This window comes from Vulpes lagopus, chromosome 17 (assembly GCF_018345385.1).
Source record: "Vulpes lagopus strain Blue_001 chromosome 17, ASM1834538v1, whole genome shotgun sequence".
Classification (NCBI taxonomy): domain Eukaryota; kingdom Metazoa; phylum Chordata; class Mammalia; order Carnivora; family Canidae; genus Vulpes; species Vulpes lagopus.
Window position 1 is genome coordinate 23,440,475 of NC_054840.1, and position 20,990 is coordinate 23,461,464.

Here is a 20,990-nt window from a genome sequence, read left to right on the forward strand (position 1 = left end):
GGCCAAATCCCAATTTCCTGGACAGGATTTCTCTGTGATATCTGAAATCAGGCTTTGGGTAACTCTGTCCCATATGAGTAAGGAAGTTTATCTGGAAAAATAAATGTATAAGCTTGAAAGACAAGCCAAGACATTTTTGGAGAAAAGTAAGGAAGAGGGTCTGATTCTATAGATACTATAATTTCTTTTAAAGCTATAGTTATTATGTGAGCGAGAGAGAAGCCAACAACCCGGACACCTCACTGAGTGTGACGGTGTTGTTTTATTATCACTGGAATAGGCCTGACTCGAAAACACACACAGAGCGAGTACATCCAAGTCTTTAATAGTGCTGGACACCTACACATTTTTCACCGTGAGCCAAGATGAGTCTGAAGGACCACACTTGGCAGAACAGCATAAGACCTACGTTGGACATGACTCAAGTTCATAGTGAGGCATCCTTTATTGTCTTCCTCCTCTTGTCAGTAATTCACCAAAATGCTTGTTTTTATGATATGGCTTTTAGAGGAATTAAGCTCGAATAGCACAAAACTGTATAATTGCATTACAATTCAATTGCAATTATTAACAGATCCCAGTCTGCTACATCATTATTAGGTAATAAAGATGGTGATGATAATAATGATAGCTACCATCCATAGTCTGTTTACCATGTGCCAGTTACAGTGCTAAACAGTTGGGAAGATGATCAAGCCTACTAGCCTGCAAGTTCATGTGTGCTACTTATTTAACATGAACAATTCTAAGAACTTCAGGTGGCCACAGTCTGGAAGCAGATGAGTCACACTGGGCTTCCAGAAATCATATTGGATGCACAGGCCAGTGTCCACATCCCCATATGACAACAGGCAGGAAATTAATTTCTGAGGTTTTCTTTCAATAAGACATGCACTTCCTGCTTCACCACAATCCTCACTGCTCCCTATTGGGCTTATACTCCGACCTTCATCATAGCTTGCTTGTATCCTATACATTTTAATTTTCAACCCCTCCACCTAGACATCATGACTACAAGTCAGGCATCTGCCACTAAATGGTACAATGCCAATAGGTAGGCATAAATATTTTTAAAAAATGGCAATCATATAGTCTGATAGTTTTCCCAAATCTTTTATACCAGTGAAGTATTTCTTCTAATGAAATCTTACACAAGGCCTGATCTCTAAATATAAAGAAAAGCTGATCTGGCTGAGAGTGGGGAAAACCCCAAGAAGTACCCAATCTTTTCCCCATCCTTCTCTCTTACACCCTCTGGGAGAACCCTTGACACTCTAGGGGTGCTGGCAACAGTCCAATCTCCTGATTACAAAGCAGAAGGCACAAACAAGGGAAGTCATCTGTCCTCAATCACACAGCTAGTTAGTGGTGGAGAACCCAGGTCTCTGATAAATGAGTCACTGTTTAGCAGCTTCTTCCATTAAAGTTGTTGAATGGAAAAGAAAAATTTTAAGTAAGAACAATGATTCTCTACCGGCTGCTTTTTCAAGCCCTCATTACTCCATGTTACACACCTTTATTAGAAAAGTTTTAAACTAAGTAGTCAAGCATAGAATTATGAAACCATATGGTGTTAGAGTAGAAAAAAATATCGGAAGTTTTTTCATCCCACTGCCTCATTTTATAGGCCAGGGTAACGAGGAATTTCTTAAAACTAATTTCCCCTCTTAGTTGTTCCCATTTACCCTTGATTCAATATATGAAGTACTGTTACATCTTGACTTGATGGTCAGAAGCCGGAGCTTTCTATTTTAACCAGTTTCTCTATGAAAATCGCAGAGTTAAGATATAAATTAAAGTTGTGGTTTCTTAAGTCAATCAGAGAAAGACAATTATTGATTTCCCTCATATATGGAATTTAAGAAACAAAACAGAGGAGTATAGAGGAAGGGAGGGAAAAATAAAAGAAGATGAGATCAGAGAGGAGACAAACCATAAGGGACTCTTGACCATGGGAAACAAACTGAAGGCTGTGTGGGGAAGAGGGGGGCAGGTGGGAATGGGGTAACGCGATGGATATTAAGGAGAGCACTTGATGTAATGAGCATTGGGTGTTCTATAAACTGGTGAATCACTAAACTCTACCTCTGAAACTGGCAATACACTCTATGTTAATTGAATGTAAATAAAATCAAATTAACTTTTTTAAAAGTTGTGATTTCTTTCTCTTTGGGACTTTCTTCAATCTTTGAAACACTCTCTTAGTGGGACCTTCAAAGATCTCTTTACTCCAGAAAGTGTATTTACACCCTTACAAGAAGATTGTTTGTTTCAGACTAAACTTTCCAGGAGAATTCAAGTCAAACCATCTGTGCTCAAGAGCTTTTATTTTAAATTTTCCAATTAATCTTATGATAGACCAATTTGTAAAACACAATAAAATCCAAATAATAGGAAAATAAAATTTTTATTTTATTATTTTTTTAAAGATTTATTTATTTATTCATGAGAGACTCAAAGAGAGAGGCAGAAACACAGGCAAAGGGAGAAGCATGCTCCATGCAGGGAGCCCGATGTGGGACTCCATCCTGGATCCCGGGATCACACCCTGAGCCGAAGGCAGATGCCCAACTGCTGAGCCACCCAGGCATCCGGAAAATTGAATTTTTAAAAGACTCCTCAAATACAACTTTTTTATTCTAAGCATAAAATTACTCTATCAAATTGCTATAGCAGTTTTTAACCACCTACTTTCCATTCCTATCCTCACCTCATTGTGAACTAGTAATGAACAAATCTCGGAGCTACTCTGAGTAGCACCATGCACATGCTACTGGTAAATACCAAAACACCGTCCAGGTGATTGGTCTGGATACAGGGCATGATAGTGAGACCGCTCGTGTGAGCCAGGCAATGCTTCTCACCTTTTAATCCCATTCCCGCTAGCCATTTTGAGAATATGGTGGTGGTCCTCCTAGGTCTGGGCCCTGGTCTCTGCACAGCTCAGTAGGAAGGAGCTGTGCACAACTGTCTAATTGCACCACTTGGAAAAGAGTACGGCAGGGTTCAGATCACGGAAGCCATGCAAATGAACTAAGAAATGTTGGGACTTCATCCTGTAAGTAATAGGAAGTTGTTAAGCTTGACTTGAGTCATATTTGCATAAGAGAATAATAGTTCTGCTAGCAATGTGAAGCATGGCTGAGAGGGGAACAAGACCCCTCAAGAGGCCTCTGTCATAATGTTGGAAAGAGATATAGTCTGAATTCAAGTCGTAGCATTGGGTTTCAAGAGCAATTTAGAGAACTTGGTTATTGATTGAATGCAGGTGATGGAGAGCAGGGAAATTCACCAATGACACCCAGGGTTTGGCTTGAATGACTGCATGACCAGTGGTACTAGTTACTAAGATGGAAAGCCCAGAAGAAGGAAAGTGCTGAGAACAATGAGTCCCATTCCTGACAGGCTTGTATTTGAGCTGCCAGACCGTGCACTCTGACTCATGGTGGTCTCTAAGGTGGAATGCCCACCACTCAGCAAATCTAAACCATAAAAAAAAGACATTGCAACCTTTAAAAAGCATATTAAGAACACTAAAGCAACATGGGAAGATATGAAGTAACGTTAAGTCATAAAAATGCAAATTAAAATAAAGCTCTGTTAAATTGGCAAAAAAATTTTTTTTAATTAAAATGCCCCAAACTGCCAAGGATGTGGGAAACCTGGCACTGTCACACATTGCTGGTGGCAATGTAAATTGGTACAAACCTTTTGGAAGAAATTTGGCAACATGCATCAAGAACCATAAAAGAGTTTGTTCCTGTGACCCTATAATTCCACTTCTGGAAATCTATTCTAAGGAAATAACTCAAAATGTGGGAGGAAGAATTTCATACACAAAGATGTTTATCATAGCCAAAGCTGGAAACAAGCAAAATGTTCAATAATAGGAGACGGGTTAAATAAGTTATGATACATTGATTTGCTGGCCTCTTGTACAGAGTGAAGCTGCTCAGTAATGAAGAAGAATGCCCGTGCTAGAATGTAAAGTGAATGTGGGTAATACATCTCTGCTTTCATCCTTCTTGTGTAAACAATTTCCACGGGAAAAGGACTAGAAGGAAATGACCATGATGATTGGGTTACAGTGATGAGTCCGTAGATAATTTCTAAAGTTATTTTAAATGAATTTCCCCAAAGCCATTGTGAATGGTCAAAACACTTATATAAGAAAAACCATAGTGTATAAGGGAAAAAATTGGTAACTAAAAAAGTAAAATAGAGAATTGTATTTGCGTTAGTTATTTTTTTATTTAAATATTTATTTATTTATTCATGAGAGATACACAGAGAGAGGCACAGACATAGGCAGAGGGAAAAGCAGGCTCCCCACCCGGATCCCAATGCGGGACTCATCCAGGATCCCAGGATCATGCGCTGAGCCACTCAGGCGTCCCGTATTTGCATTAGTTATAAAAAAACAAAAATGTAGGTTTTCTCATAGACCAGGAATGGAAAAGACCATCAGTAAAAACAAACGGTTGATGTTTTGGAATAAAAGATTTTTATGTTTACAATATTACAATTAATTATAATATTATGTATGAGTTTGTAGTCATTTCAAGCAATCTACCCAATCTTCAAAACCCACCTCAAAGAACTTCTCTTTTCTTGTCTCTACTTTAAAAAAAAAAAAATGAAGTGTAAGGATGCCTGGGTCCTCAAGTATAAGGATGCCTCACCATACCACCACGCAATATTATTCCAATATTATTGACTATATTCCCTATGCTATATTGACTGTATATTGACTATATGCCCATTCCTTATTTCATCTCTAAATTTATAATTTATAACTAAAAGTTTATACCTCTTATTCCCCTTCATCTAAATTGCCTATGCCCCTACCCACCTTCCCTCTGGATACCACCAGATTGTTCTCTGTATTTATGAATCTCTTCCTGCTTTTTTTGTTTGTTTGCTTGTTTCATTTTTTATTTTTTTATTTTTTTAAGATTTTTTTTTATTTATTTATTCTTGAGAGATAGAAGGAGAGACAGAGCCAGAGACACAGGCAGAGACAAAGCCAGAGACACAGGCAGAGGGAGAAGCAGGCTCCATGCACCGGGAGCGCGACGTGGGATTCGATCCCGGGTCTCCAGGATCGCGCCCTGGGCCAAAGGCAGGCGCCAAACCGCTGCGCCACCCAGGGATCCCCTTGTTTCATTTTTTAGATTCCACATGCAAGTGAAATCATATAATATTGTCTTTCTCTATCTACTTTATTTCACTTAGCATCATACCCTCTTGGTCCATCCCTGTTGTCATGAATGGCCAGATTTCCTTCTTTTCTGTGGCTGAGTAATATTCTACTGTTATAGATGTAGGCCACATCTTCTTTACCCACTTCTCTACTGATGGACGCTTTGGTTTCTTCCATATCTTGGCTATTGTAAATAATGCTGCAATAAACACAAGGGTACATATATCTTTTCGAATAGTGTTTTCATTTTCTTTAAGTAAATACACAGTAGAGGAATCACTGGTTCACATAGTAGTTCTATTCTTAACTTTTTGAAAGACCTCCATCCTGCTTCCCACAGTGGCTGCCCTGGTCTGCATTCCCACCAACGGGTCATCAGGGTTTTCTGCTCTCCACATTTTTGTCAACCCTTGTTATTTCTTGAAAGACCTTTTAAGGTGTTCCCCATCCTCTGATCAAACATTATTGCTTCTTCTTGGAACCACCATGGCATTTCATTTTCATTCTTGTATGATGTCGCCCAGTAGTTCTCAAACTTTATTGCGCATCAGAACACCTGGTGGCCATTCTTGGGTTTTGGCCCCAGAGCTCCTAATTCAGGAGCTCTGGGGTGGGGTCTAAAAATTTGCATTTCTGGCAATTTTCCTAGGATGCATGTACTGCTGGTCTGGGGACCACACTTTGAAAACCCTTGTAGAAGGAGCTGCAGATGCAATAGGATATCCCCCTGCCCCCGGAGAATATCTGCCAGTTTGAACACCTTCTCGGAGACAGACACATTCTCAGGGAGCAGTTACCCATGGTAAACGAGGAGGCATTTACCCAGTATGCTACATTTCTCTGGAGATTAAGAAAGGCAGAATCAGTGAGCCGGACTCAGCCAAAAATTCAGTTTACTGCTCTGGCCCCTGCCTAGCATCACGGGAGTTTGTCCCACCAGCTTTCAAAAGTTCAACTAAAGTAACATACACTGAACAAGGCACTGGATGGGGATGGGGAAGACATAAATAAAGCTTAGTCCAGTTCCCCAAGTCCCCAGCAGTGCACATAAACAAATGCAGTACACAGTCCCATGGAGGAGAAATGAGGTGGCCTCAGTTTTGCCTGGAAGAAGGGAATGAGGCTTCTCAGAAAGAGCCATAGCAGAACTGGGTCCTCGAGGACGAGGGGTAATCCACCTGGCAAAGATGGGAACCAGATGAGAGCAATCAGACAGAGGGAGCAGCCCGGGCAAAGGCTCTCAGTCTGGGCCATACTGGCCCACTGCGGGATGGTTCCTCCGTGCCTGGAGGCCCGAGAGGTTTGTGCAGGGTAAGGGGTGAGGTGAGGACAGATGGGACTTTGGGGTCACCTGAACACAGTGCTATAGGCGAAGTTTTTATCTGATAAACACTGGGGAGCTTTGGGCAGGGAAATACCAACTGACAGTGGTGTTTAGGAAGAACAAGAGGGACAGACAGGAAGGCATATCAGAGAGTACTGCTGTCGTTGGTGAGGATGACGAGGCCCAGGACAGGGGGCTGTGCTAGAGAAGGACAGGAAGGGACGGCTCGAGAGATGTTGTGGGGGTGGAATCACAAGGAGCCAAGCCTGTTCAGCATTGTGAATCCTTCCAAATCCCTTTAACACACCTACCCCCACGGCCCCCCAGCTCCCCAGCTCCCCAGCCTATCCTTCTTCCCTCCTTGGCTGTTAAATTCTAAGGCAAGGAGATTCCAAATGCTGACTACATCTTCCTTGGCCCATCTCAGCTTTTGGCAAATAAATCGATGCCTTTCCCCAGAAAGCTTTTCTTGAACTTCATAAAGTTAGCAAAGAGAAGAAGTGTTAACAGTATGATCTGTTGAGTCTCAAATTCTAATCCCAGCCCTCACACTAACCCAGCTTTTTCACTCCCTGAAGTTCTGCCAAAATCCGAAGAGAAGGTCTGTGCCAGACACAAGTAATTCCAGCTGAACAAGCACTCCGAGGGTCACAAAATGTCCTGCTGCTGTAGAGCGGGCTTTGGGCAGCTAGTGGGGGTGCATGTGTGTGACACAGTGAAAAGGGGCATGAAAAGTAGTTTTCTTTGGTGGGTAAATATTCCATTGTTGATGCTGAATTACGTGAGGCTTGAAGAAGACAGGTGTCATTCATTTATGAAAAGAATGGAGGAAGAGAGAAGGCATGATTTAAGATGGGCTCCTAGGGAGAGACCAAAAAGGATTTATCCCCAGCGGCTTGAGAAAAGTCAAGGTTTGGGAGGCACACAGTGCACATGCTTGTGTGGCTATCGTGCATGTAATCTTTTAGAAACACCATTGCATTTAATCCCCACAAATCACTCTAGAAGGCAAATGGTATTATGCCCATTTCACAGATGACAGAGCTGAGGTTTAGAAAGCTGAAGTCATGTGCCCAAGGGAATGTGTAAGCAAACTTCATCATAGTGAAGTACAGACTGTGTGAAAGAAATAGTCTGACTGACATGGGGAAATGGAAGAAAAAACTGATGCTGTTTCCCTTACCTTTGTATACGACTCTAGAGTTTGCAGAGCACACTCATGTACATTACCCTCGTGGCATGCTCCGGAAGGCCCTGTGAGGAGGACAATGATGGTTCCATTGCAGAGATGAGGGAACTGAGGTCAGAGAGAAGGGATTTGACAACTAGAAACTGGGAATTGAACACAGAACTGAGTCCAGACCCAGCTCCTCTTCCAAAGAGGGAGGCTCTGTAAAAGACATAGGGAGTGCTAAGAGAAGAGCAAGGTGCCTGGGTGGCTCAGTTGGTCACGTGTCCGAATCTTGGTTTCAGCTCAGGTCCTGATCTCAGGGTTGTGAGGTTGAACGCTACATCAGGCTCCCCCACTGGGTGAGGAATCTGCTTGAGATTCTCTCTCCCTCTGCCTGTGCCCCAACCCCACCCCTGCTCACCTCTCTCTCTCTCTCTCTCAAAAAAAAAAAAAAGAAAGAAAGAAAGAAAGAAAGAAAGAAAAGAGCATTCCCAGGAGCAGGAGACAGAGGACAGGAAAAAAGGTCCTCAAGGAGACTTTATGGTATATGAGGGCGAGCCTAAGATCCTCAAGGCCAGGTTACACCAATGTGCAATGGTGTTGGGATCGATGTGTCAGGCCTGGAGCCATGCCACCAGGGTTTGAATACAGATTCTAACATTTAGCGCCCCCCCATGCCTCAGTTTCCTCATCTGTCAGTGCTGACACTAACGGCCCCTCCTCCAACAGAGAATGCTGGGAGGAGTGAGCATGGGAGAAGTACTGAGAAGAGGGCCTGGGGCTGTATAATCTTCATACAGTTTTGCTGTTATTGCCATCATTACTGTCACCACCACTGCTACTACCATCAGCAAGTCCGGGGACGAGGCCAGTCTGAGGAGAGAAAGGTTGGAATCTCAGGTTGTCACGTTCAAACGTCATCTTAGCCTGTTCAGGCAGCTATAACAAAGCACCACAGACTGAGGGGCTTATAAACAACAGAAATGTATCCCTCACTGTTCTGGGGGCTGGAAGTCTGGGATCAAGGTCCCAGCACAGTTGGGTTCTAATGGGAATCTTCTTCTGGGTTACAGACTGCTGACTTCTGTTGTATCCTCATGTGGCAGATAGAGGGTGAGAGAGCTGTCTGGGGTTCCTTTTACAAAGGCACTAATCCCATTCCTGAGGGCTCCCTCCCAATGATCTCATCACCTCTGAATGGCCCCTCATCTAACAACACCACACTGGGGGTCAGGGTTTCAACATACGAGTTTTGGTGGGATACATTCAGCTCATTGCAAACCTGAAGGAGCAAAAGTAATCAGAGGCCTATTTATTTTATTTTTTTTAAGATTTTATTTATTTATTCATGAGAAACACACAGAGAGAGAGGCAGAGAGACACAGGCAGAGGGAGAAGCAGGCTCCATGCAGGGAGCCCAACGTGGGACTCCATCCCAGGTCTCCAGGATCACGCCCTGGGCCGAAGGCAGCCCCAAACCACTGAGCCACCTGGGCTGCCCTTTTTTTTTTTTAGATTTTATTTATTTTATATTATTTTTTTAAAATTTTTTTATTTATTCATTTGACAGAGAGAGAGAGAGAGAGTAAGCACAAGCAGTGAGGGGCAGAGGGAGAGGGAACCTGACCTGGGGCTTCATCCCAGTACTCCAGGGATCAGGGCCTGAGCCGAAGGCAGACAGTTAACCCACGGAGCCACCCATGCAAGCCAGGCCAAATTTAGTTAAAACAGGATAAAAGTGCTGTATGACAATGAGTCTGGTGGGTGTACACAGGCCTTCCCTAACACTTCTCCCTGTGTGGACTAGGACCCCATCCTTGAGCTTCCCCAGCTGCCTGTGCTTCTTCCATCACCACACTCACCCCAAATCCCTGTAAGTGCCTGATAATTGCCTGCCTCCCCAGCCAGACGATGCTTGTCTTCCTCACTGGGGCATCTGGCATCTAGCACACTCTCTGGCACCTAGTGGGTACTCAGGGAATATCCTTCTGATGAACGAATAATAAATGACGCACAGTGGAATGACAGTTTGGAGAGGAAAGAGTCTATATGGAGACCAGCCAAGAAGCAGGTGCAAGAGGCAGATGCAAGACTCTGGGTTAGGATAGAAGAAGGAGTTAGGAAAAAAAAAAAAAAGAAATGTAAGAAGCATGCTCAAGAAAGGACAGATGGGGCTTTGTGAATGATGGACGATGGGAGTTCACAGGAAAGGAGGTCAAAGTGGACGCCAGCCCCGGGGTCCTGGACACTGGCAATGTCTGTTTAAAAATGTGAAGAGGGAGCTTGGTGGTTCATTGTTTGAGCATCCGCCTTCAGCTCACGTCATGATCCCGGGGTCCCGAGATCGAGTCCTGCATCGGGCTCCCCGAGGGGAGCCTGGGGAGCCTGCTTATCCCTCTGCCTATGTCTCTGTCTCTCTGTGTGTTTCTCATGAACAAATAAATAAAATCTTTTAAAAAATAAAAATGGGAAGAAAGAAGGAGATGTTGGTTTATGAGAGAAGATTCAGTCTTAACTTTGCCTTTGTTGAGCTTCATAGAAGTTGGCGGAGACGCACATGGAGCAATACAGGGCAGGATGGAGCAAGAGCTGCGGGCGGGAGCTGAGGGTTCCATGAGTGCCTCTTCTGGAAAAGGGGCAACAGCAGGAGTGGGTAGGGACTGTCTAGTCTAAGGAGGCATGGAGCAGAGAGGAAAGAGGTAGATGGCAAGGAGACCTGGATGGAACAATGGGACCATCATTCCAGGCTGTGTTGCCTCATGTTTGCCACAGACAGCCCAATCCGTCTGGTGGAGTTAGCTTTAAAGTCCCCTTAGTTGTGCCCAGACATCCTTTTCCACTCCACCGCCTCATCCTGCCCTCCTTTCCCCTCCCTTCCCTCCAGCAATCACCCCATCTTTTCTCTGCCTTGGGAAATACAAGCCAGAGGAAGACACATTCACCAAGTGTCCTAAATAAAGGCAGGGCTTAGCTCTTGTGACCGCTTACCCCCCTCTTCCTTTTCTTCCCAATCCATACCTTCCCAAGACCTGCCGATGAAAGGACGGAATCAGAAAGGAAAGCCATTTATACCAGAAGACCAAGCACGTCACTTAATTTTTGTTTTGTTTTCTTGAAACGTCTCATTTCAGTCGTGGCTGCTGTGAACCCACAACTTCTCATTTCTTCATTTTTGCAGGAAAACTGCAGCTGCTGGGATTCTCAGAAGAGAGAAAGAAAAAAGCACCGAGCCATTTCTGCATGTTTCTGCCTCCCTGTGGTTGGTGGAAAATCCTAGGAAAGAAAACTAATGCTCATCCACACTACAGGACAATGCGGGAAAAATTGACTCTGGAATTGAATGCACTTAGGTGAGCTGACTCATTGTGCTTTAGAGCTGCTGGTTCCTCACAGAGCAAACACAGTGAGAAGGACTCTGCCCTCCGGAGAGGATATGATGATGGCATAACAGGATCAGGGACTTCACCCAGCTTAGGTGCTCCCTGAAGACCGACCCAGTGGTCCCTGCTGCTGCCCACACCAACCTCCAAGCCTCTGGACTATCTGCAGACCTCTAGGGGAGCCATGCGGGAGGCACAAGCTAGGGACCCACTCCCAATGGAGTTTCTGCTTAATGGTTTCCAAGAATTTTCACTTTACTATACATTTTTTTCCCAGACTTCAGTCTGACTTGACTAAAATGTAAAGAGACCTCACAAATTTGGAGTGGCCAGAGCCACATGCCTTCCTAAGCTTATCACACTCTATGGGCCCAAGTTTAACACCATCTCCAAACAAAACATCTATTTCTGGCCCAAAGAAGGCCCTAGAAGGCCTGATCTGTCTACTTCATCAAGTGGTGCACTTGCTTGGAAGGGGGCCAACCATGTTGGAGTCCTGGCCAGCCAAAAGTACCCAAGCCACTTTTGGAGAGGGCAAGCGGAAGTGAGGGCTCTGATTTTCATGTTAAATCCCCATTTGGCCTCGGAAATGTTAAAAATAAACTTTCACCTGCATCTGATTTTCCTCTTTGTTATTGCAACCATTGTCTGTTTGAACAAAGAGGTAGCAAGAGCCTCTTTGAGCAGTTCACAGAGTTCAAGCCAGAGCCCAAATTGGAGGGACACAGATGTTAATGAACAAGGGGAGCAAGCAAGAGTGCCACTGGGAATCAAAAAACTTCCTCAGGATTGTCGGATCACACTCTGCTCTGTCAGCGGCCCCTCCTGGCCCTCTGGAGAAAGACCTAGGAGCTGCCCGTGCATTTTTCCCTTTGCAACTAGATATTAGAGGGAGATGGTGATCCAGCCCTCCACCGGCCCCCGTTTTTCTTCCCACTTGCTTGCGTTTTGGAAGCACCCATCAAATTTGGGGGCGGGGGGTAGGTTAGTTACAATAGGATGAGAAATCACAGATTTCTCTACACTACACTACAGAATTTACTGGTTACCTTGGCAACAGTATGTTGTTATAGAAAGAGCCTGAGTTTGGGAGCTGGATAAAGCTGGATTCAAATTCATTTATTTTCAGTTGCGTGACTTGGGCAAATTACGTGACTTCTCTGAGCCTCAGTTTGCTCTGCGATAGAATGGGCATAAAAACACCATATTGGTTAAAGCTATGCTAGCTACCATAATAAACACACACACAAAGTTACTTGGCTCTAACACTGTGGAAGTTCATTTCCGATTCATATAAAGTGCAGAACAGGAATTCCTCATCTTCGGGCTGTTCTCTTCCAAGAGAAGAGGTATGTGCCTTTCTCTGTCTGGCTTCACCATTTTCTAGACATGGCCCTCCAGATCATCAGGCTCTGTAGACATCCATCCAAGGAGAATTGGTAGAAGGAAGATGATGGAGGACTATGGCCAGGGGAAGAGTTTTATACTAAGCCTAGAAATACCACACGGCACTTCCACTCAGGGGCTAGTGTCTATATCACAGGTGTGTGGCTGCAATTTATTGCAAAGAACACTTAGCACTGAAGTCCAGCTACGTGCCCAGGAAGATGAGGAAACGGGTTTGGTAACCCTTTACCTAGTCTTTGCCATGTACACCTGCTTTCCGGGTAAATGAAATAATGACTATGAAATAGGGCAGCTTTTAACACAGGCTGTTTCCTTTCCTCTTTCTCTCTCTCCATGGCCAAACTTTTTGCTAGGAGCAACGAGAGACTCTTCCTTGCAACACAACAGGAACAGCTGCTGCCAACAAGCTCCTGACCCCCACAGTTCTCCCCCGACATTTCCTTGTTGCCAAAGCAGTGGACCCTGAAACCTTGGGCACTCCTTCCCCGCATCTTCCAGCACTCTCCCCACAGCCCTTATAGTTTCACCAGGTCCCCACCCTTCCACGAAATTGGAAGTTGCAGTGGTTAAACCCAAGATCAGAAAATCCTCACTAAAGGAACAAGTGAGGTAAGTTACCCGTGGTGTGACTGTGTTTCCATTAAGTTTTATTCTTCACGCCTGTAGGTAGGCCACACAGTCTCTCACTGCCGTAGTCCCCACCATTTCCTGTTGATGACACCTGGTTGGGTTCATTCATCTACCTGCCTGGTTCCTGGAAACGTTTGGATATGATACCCCCCCAACACCTCCTGGGGCTTCCTGGGTCTCCACTCAGGGCTTCCAACTCTCAAGCCCAGCACCCTTTCCTTGCACGCATTCCCAGTCGGCCACTCAGACCTCATGGGTTTTGCCTGTACCTTGAGTCACACCTTGGCTCTGCTTCCTCTTTCTGCACATGTACACGGCTTTGGGGACACCCTCCTCGTGACTTCCCCCAAGTACTGCCTTGTCCTCACCTTAGCATCGGTTTCATTATTCATCTGGGCGAAAGAGTTAGCAGCAACATCTTACTGAAAGTTGTGGTTTCAGAGCCGCGGAGTCAATGGAGTGTCACCAGCGTTTAGGGGGTTGATCTTTATATGGTGTTGCCTGTTAGCATTTCTACAGTGTTTCTAAGAGCAAATGTGTCCCAAATTCCAAACAAATGAATTTGGAATGAATTTTATGATCCAAGCCTTTCATAACTCAAGAATTGCATTGATCAAAGTTCTGATATAGTGGGAAACTGACGGACATCAGAAACATCCAGACTTCAGTTTAAATCCTGGCTCAGTCGTGTACTAATTATATGATTTGGGGCCAATCATCTAAACTCTCTGAAGTACATTTCTTTCTCTGTAAAACGAAGAGATAGTCTTCTTTAGAGTGTTAGTACAAAGACTGTGAAAGTATGTATAGATAGCTCAGCGTGTAGATGATACGCTCTGATACGCTGATGATACGTGTAGTAAACACTCATAAAATAATTATTATAGCTTGCTGTAACATAAGGAAGCATTAGGTTGATCTAGGCTGTTTATTAAATTTTACTTTTTGAGCAACGCAAGTGGCTCAGCGGTTTGGCGCCGCCTTCAGTCCAGGGCCTGATCCTGGAGACCCAGGATGGAGTCCCACGTCGGGCTCCCTGCATGGAGTCCCACGTTGGGCTCCCTGCATGGAGCCTGCTTCTCCCTCTGCCTGTGTCTCTGCCTCTCTCTCTCTCTATGTCATGAATAAATAAATAAAATCTTAATAAATAAATAAATAAATTTTACTTTTTACTTATTTTTTATTGAAGTATAATTCACATACAATGTTATGTTAGTTTTATGTGTGCAACATAGTGATTTGACATTTACATATATTACAAAATGATCCCCACGATAAATGTAGTTACCATCTGTCACCATACATAGTCAATACAATATTATTGACTATATTCCCTATGTTGTACTCTGCATATTTATCTTATAAATATATGACTTATTTATAACTGGAAGTTTGTACCTCTTAATCCTCTTCACCTATTTTGCCCATTCCCCACCCTCTGCCCTGGTAACCACCAGTTCTGTGTATTTATGAATCTGTTTCTGTTTTGTTTTTGTTGGTTGGTTCTTTTAAGTTATTTGTTAAATTCTTTTTTTTAAGATTTTATTTATTTATTCATGAGAGACAGAGAGAGAGAGAGAGAGAGAGGCAGAGACATAGGCAGAGGGAGAAGCAGGCTCCCTGTGGGGAGCCCGATGCGGGACTCAATCCTGGACCCCAGGATCACGTGCTGAGTCAAAGGCAGATGCTCAACCACTGAGCCACCCTGGCGTCCCTATTTGTTAAATTCCTAAAGTAACCTTTTTTGACATAAACCTTCAACATATAATTTACATATTTTTACTACGGAAAATTGGAGAAAAGGAGAAACTTAAAAGGAGAAAATAGAAATCAACCAAAAACCTCACTATTCAATAAAAACCACTATTACCATCCTGGTGGTTTTCCTCTCAGAATTTTACTATGTACGTGTACGCTTTACACCATTGCAATTTGGCTAACCGTTATGTCATTTCACATCCAATAGTTTCCACTTAAAACATAATAAGCTCTTTTTCTGTAAAAATTCTTTACAAATGCTAGTTTTATTAAAAAGATTTTATCTATTTATTTATTTATTTATTTGAGAGAGAGAGAGAGCATGGGGGGTAGGAGCAGAGAGAGAGAAGCAGACTACCAGCTGTGTGCAGAGCCTGCTGGTCCCAAGACACTGAGATCAATTATCTGAGCCACCCAGGCACCCCACAAATGCTAGTTTTAAAGAATTTTAAATTCAAGAAAATGTTAAAACTATTCAATAGTTTGTTTATCCATTCTTGTAGGGCTAAACATTTAGATTATTTCCATTTTCTTACTCTCATGAACAATACTTCCATGTAAAATCCTGCAAATTTTCTTTTTATCTGTATTTGTGTTTGTTTACTTAAAATGGCTTCCTAGAAGTAATATTGACAAGTCAAAATGGATGCACATTTCTTTTTTTTAAGATTTTATTTATTAATTTACGAGAGAAACAGAGAGAGGCAGAGACATAGGCAGGGGAGAAGCAGGCTCCCTCAGGGGACTCCATCCCAGGACCCAGGGATCACGACCTGAGCCGAAGGCAGATGCTCAACCCACTGAGCCACCCAGGTGTCTGGGATGCATATCCCAGCTGAGTATTTCCTTCAGAAATTCTATTTCAACTTATTCCTAGAGTGTTTTAAAATTCATGCTACTGCTTTCCTATTCACTTCTGCAAGGAGCCCATGAGTTGACTCTATTGCCAGAGGACAGCAACTTTGTAGAGTGTACAGTATTTTGGGGGGAACAGGGGGTGGGAACTGCCTGGCATGCACTTTCTTTTCCTAACAATGCCCTAGATTCCCTTGGAGGAATTGTCTCTGTCCCTTGTACGGTTGTGGTGGGACTTTGGAGTTGGAACCGTCCCCTGGGCCAGAGACAGAATGACATGGAAGCCAGCTGCAGGAGCACCCAGAGCCAGGCTCTGACCCTTCAGCCCTAGGCTAGAAAGCAGCGCTCAGTGCTCCTGGAGCTGAAGCCTGGGGACCCTGTTTCCATAAAAGTTTCATCCTCTGCCCTAAAGCCTCTCTGTGGTGGGCCAGGCCAGTGCTGGAGCCTTTGGATAATACCCTGGCTCTCCCTTTCCTTTCCGTAATCCCAAAGCAGGCCCAGAGGAGGCACTTAATCCCACAGTGCCAGGTGCAGAGACAGTGTCCAGCACATGTTTGGTGAAATGACCATGGAGGGGGATCGAGAGAGCCTAAAAGAGAGGACCCCAAGGGCTGCAATATGCACCATGTAACTGTCTCCTGGAGCATTGTTCTGGAAGAAAGCCCCTGGAGAAATCCATGTGGGTCAAGGCTGGCGCCAACCTTTCTAATGGAAGGCTCGTCCTGCCACCTAGTGGTGGGCAAAGGGAGCTGGGCAGGGACAAGCCCCCAGCAGAGGGCAGTCAGGGTCAGAAGGACCTGCATTCGGAGGGGCGGCAGCTGGTGGACAGGTTAGGGGAGACCCCGAGCAGCCTGTGGACACCACGGAGCCCGGGGTCCCCTAGGAAGGAGGCAAGGGTAGGTATTGTTCCCAATAATATTTACAGCTACTCTTTATCGAGCACTTACCATCTGCCCAGGACTATCCAGTGTTCTTTGCGCATTGATTTTTGGTCCTCCTAGCAGCCCCTTGTGAGGATGGGAACTATAAAGCCCAGAGAAGGCAAGTGACTTGCCCAAGTTCCCACAAGTAGTCAATGGCCGGGGGAGGTATTAAATCCTGCATTATCTGAACTCATAGCTTGGGTTTCTAGGAACATTTCTAAAATCAAGAAGAGAGAGAGATAAAGAGAGCCATCTCCTGTGTCCCCTCTGTTTCTTCACCCCAGCCCCACCCTCACCCCACCCATTCCCTGGGTAACAGACGACAGTGTTGTTTACTGGGGCGCACAGCCCCATTTCAGGACCTCTCTTAGATTCCCCACGTCTCTACTCAGAGCAACTCCAAAGAGAAGCTTTCTTTTCCTAAGCCTGGAGGTGGTGGAGAGGGAGGACAGGGTGGCAGTGGGCTCCCTTGTCTACTGTTAACAAATAATAAACATTTTAGACTTCCTGTCACCATTCTCCTCTCTCAAGACACAAACGAGGCCCCTAACAGCACAGTGTCCCTCCAGATGAGCCACTGTAGGGTTTGCTTCTAATCCCAGAAAGGGCTTCAGAAAGGGCACTTCCCAACAACAACGGTGGGGCTGACCTGGGGCTACTGCAGCCTTGTCCCAGGGCCCAAGAGGACCACCCAGTGAATACACAAGGGGGCCAGAGAACTCCCCACTTAGAGGATGCTGAGGTTTATTTAGGAAAGGGCAGCCATTTTTTTCTGCCTCACCCACCCATATGAGTAATAAATTGCCTATTTTTAGTTTAGGGTTTTGTTTTTCTTTTCCCTTTTTAGATATCTATCCAGACTCATTTCCCAGGGTTGAGAGCATGAACTGCCTTGACTTAACTGTTCAGGAGATGAAGAAAGTGCTCTCTGAAAAAGGAGAGTAGTCCTCAAATGCACAGTGACTGTAACTTCCCCCCAACAACCAAGATTGTCTGCAATAATATCAACATCATTCATTCATTGCAATACCTTCAACATCATTCATTCATTGCAATACCTTCAACATCATTCATCAATAAACACTTGCCACTTGATGCCTTAAGAGACAAAACAGCTGTTGTTTGGCACTGCCCTGGCTCCTTCTCCTCTGGGTCAGATCCTGGGCCACTATATCCTCTCACACAGGGAGCACCATCCCATCCCAGCTCAGCTACTCTCAGCACTATCCACTGCCTGCCTCACCTCCTCTCCCAGAAGTAGACAACCTCTCATCCACAAAGTACCTGTTGCTGGTTCTTAGCACTCTCCAACCTATGCATGTGTTTATTTCCTTTTCCTTATAATGATATCATCAATTACTTTTATGTACTTATTTAGTCAATCAATAATTACTGATCACCTAATATGTGCCAAATACCAGGACAAAGATGAGTTGCAAATCTCTCAGAGCCAAGAGAAAACTAGTATATAAGATAATTACAATATGGTGTAGGAAATGCTAAGCCAGAAATATACAAAGATACCATGGAGTTCCTTCCATCATCTTCTTGTTCCACTTTCCTACCTTCACCCAGGCCTTGCCTCAAGCTCCTTGCCTTTACCTACTGCAGAGCCTCTGGGCTTCACTTTAGCTAAATGCTTAGATGGCCTCTCTTGCCTTGGCATAACACAAACCCAGTCATAAACTGAAAAGAAGCTACGGCAGCCTTTGGAACGTGGACCACCCCGACAGGAAAACACGCAGAAGAGAAGTCCACAAATGTACCATCAGTGCTGGTGCTAAAAATAAAGCTTGTGGAATGGATAAATGAAGGATGAATGAATGAATAGATGAATAATTGAATGCTGAGTCAATCAATGCTTTAATGAATGAATCAGAGAATGAACTTCCATCCTGGAAGCCGAACTGAATTTTAGGGTTTCCAACACCTGTTCAGTGAACACCGTGTTCGCCAGAAAATCCTCTACAAGGATTTTTTTAATTTAAGAAATTAAAACTACTGAAAAGTTCACTGAGCATGTGACAATGCACTTGGAGACACTGGAGCTGTGTAAGGAGAGTCTCAAAACCAGATTCGGGATCACTTATGCAAGAGAACACTGAATGGTCCCCAAGTCTTATTAGGGAAGAAGCTTCAAATTCCTCAGGCCAGAGCCTTATGAGACAATTTGACTGCTGAGGGGTGGGGATGTAGCTACAAAAGGTAGTAGGTTTGGGGCTTCTCACTTAACCAGTTGGGGGTACCACCCTGAACACCAGCTGGAAAGTTATGTGTGAGTGAGATTACTGTGTCAGATCACCACTGCAGTGTTCCTACTGTAAAGAGAACTGCAGGGACACCTCTGGTGTTCCAGCGATTGTGTCTGACATATCTCTCCTGTAACTGTAGATGGCTGTGCTATAAAGAAGACCAGGATCAGGGAGGAGGAGGGTTGTGTGGCCAGGGGCCTGTCTGAACAATTTAAATGCCCTCCAAGGCTCCCTGGTTCTCTAAGAGGGCTAAAGCTTTCGACTTTGGGGTTTAGTCGATGGGGAAGCCTGACATCACGGTCTGGCTTCATCTGAGAGACACAACACATGTTGGCCATTTCCTCCGCTGCAGGAAATCCCAGCTTCCTGTAAGCTTCAGGGGTGATCTTTTAAGAACATGTTAAAAGACAGGGAATGCTGTAGCCCACATTTAAAATAGTTTGAAAAGAAATTGTTCCCCTTAGTGATGACAAAGGTCCACAATTCTTTAGCCTAACTCTAAAACCCAAGAAACTCTCAACATTTTTTATAAGCAATTTGGCAGTACGCTGACTTTTCTGAGCTAATTTGGTGACAAAGCCTGATCTGAACTTAGGTGAAGCTGTTTATGGTGTTCAATGATCCCATGTAGTGGAAATAGTCGAATCTTTTTCTGCAGAGATATTGATGTGTTGATTACAGCTTCCTGCCCCAGCCCCTGCTGGTGATATTACATAATGCACCTAGACCATAACCGATCTAAAATCTGAAAGATCCTGAAAGCTGAATTGTTTCCTAGTCCGATGTGTTTTGGATAAGGTACTATGAATCTGTACCCCCTTCACCTGACCAGCTTCCATCTACATGTGGTCATGGCATTCACCAGGCAGCCCTCCGAGGCAGTCCCCCAATTGAGCCCTCCATGCAGCAGGTTCCCTCACCATGGCACTGGGCTCTCCACCCTTCCCTTCTGGCTGAAGTCCTTTCCATCATCATTCCCCTCCTTGGTTAGAAATGAGCATTTTGACCATCCCAGGCCCTGCCAGGGCTAGGCCCAAACAGAATGCTGCTGGTCACACACCTACTGAGCCACCTTCTGTTACCTTCTACAAAATCCACACCCTGGGGGATCCCTGGGTGGTGCAGTGGTTTGGCGCTTGCCTTTGGCCCAGGGCGTGATCCTGGAGACCCGGGATCGAATCCCACATCAGGCTCCCGGTGCATGGAGCCTGCTTCTCCCTCTGCCTATGTCTCTGCCTCTCTCTCTCTGTGACTATCATAAATAAATTAAAAAAAAAAATTTTTTTAAAAATCCACGCCCTGAGTCCCTTCTGACACCAACTAGACCAATAGTTGCCCTGCCTGAATCAGTAGGGAAAATCTTTTTTTGTTGTTTGTTTTTTTAAATATTTTGTTCATTTATTTGAGAGAGAGAGAGAGAGAGAACACAAGCAGGGGGGAGAGGGAGAAGCAGGCTCTCCACTGAGCAGATAGCCCGATGTAGGGCTCCATCCCAGGACCCTGGGATCATAACCTGAGCTGAAGGCAGATGTTTAAATGACTGAGCCACCCAAGTGCCCCATCAAAGACCATTTCTAACTATTGGATCTGTTGTGATCTGTCTTTAGACTCCAGAGATAAACTCTAACCTTGTTATTCCACTTGGCTTTAAAAACTGTGACAGAGGGCATCCCAGGTGGCTCAGCGGTTTGGCGCCTGCTTTCAGCCCAGGGCCTGATCCTGGAGACCTGGGATCGAGTCCTGCATCAAGCTCTCTGCGTGGAGCCTGCTTCTCCCTCTGCCCTGTGTCTCTGCCTCTCTCTCTCTGTGTCTCTCATGAATAAATAAATACAATCTTTTTTTAAAAATGTGACAGACACAAAGAACTTATACAAAACAGTGATCATCCTGAGCCATTTATAATAATGAAAAATCAAAAACAAATCACATATCCAAAAACAAAGGAATGGTAAAATAAATGTTGATACGCTTTTCTGTAAGAATATTATGCTGCTGTTAAAATTAATGTTTTTGAAGAAGTTTAACAAAATAGAAAAATGCTCGTAATATAATATCCAGTGGAAAAAGCCAGATGCAAAATGGTACAT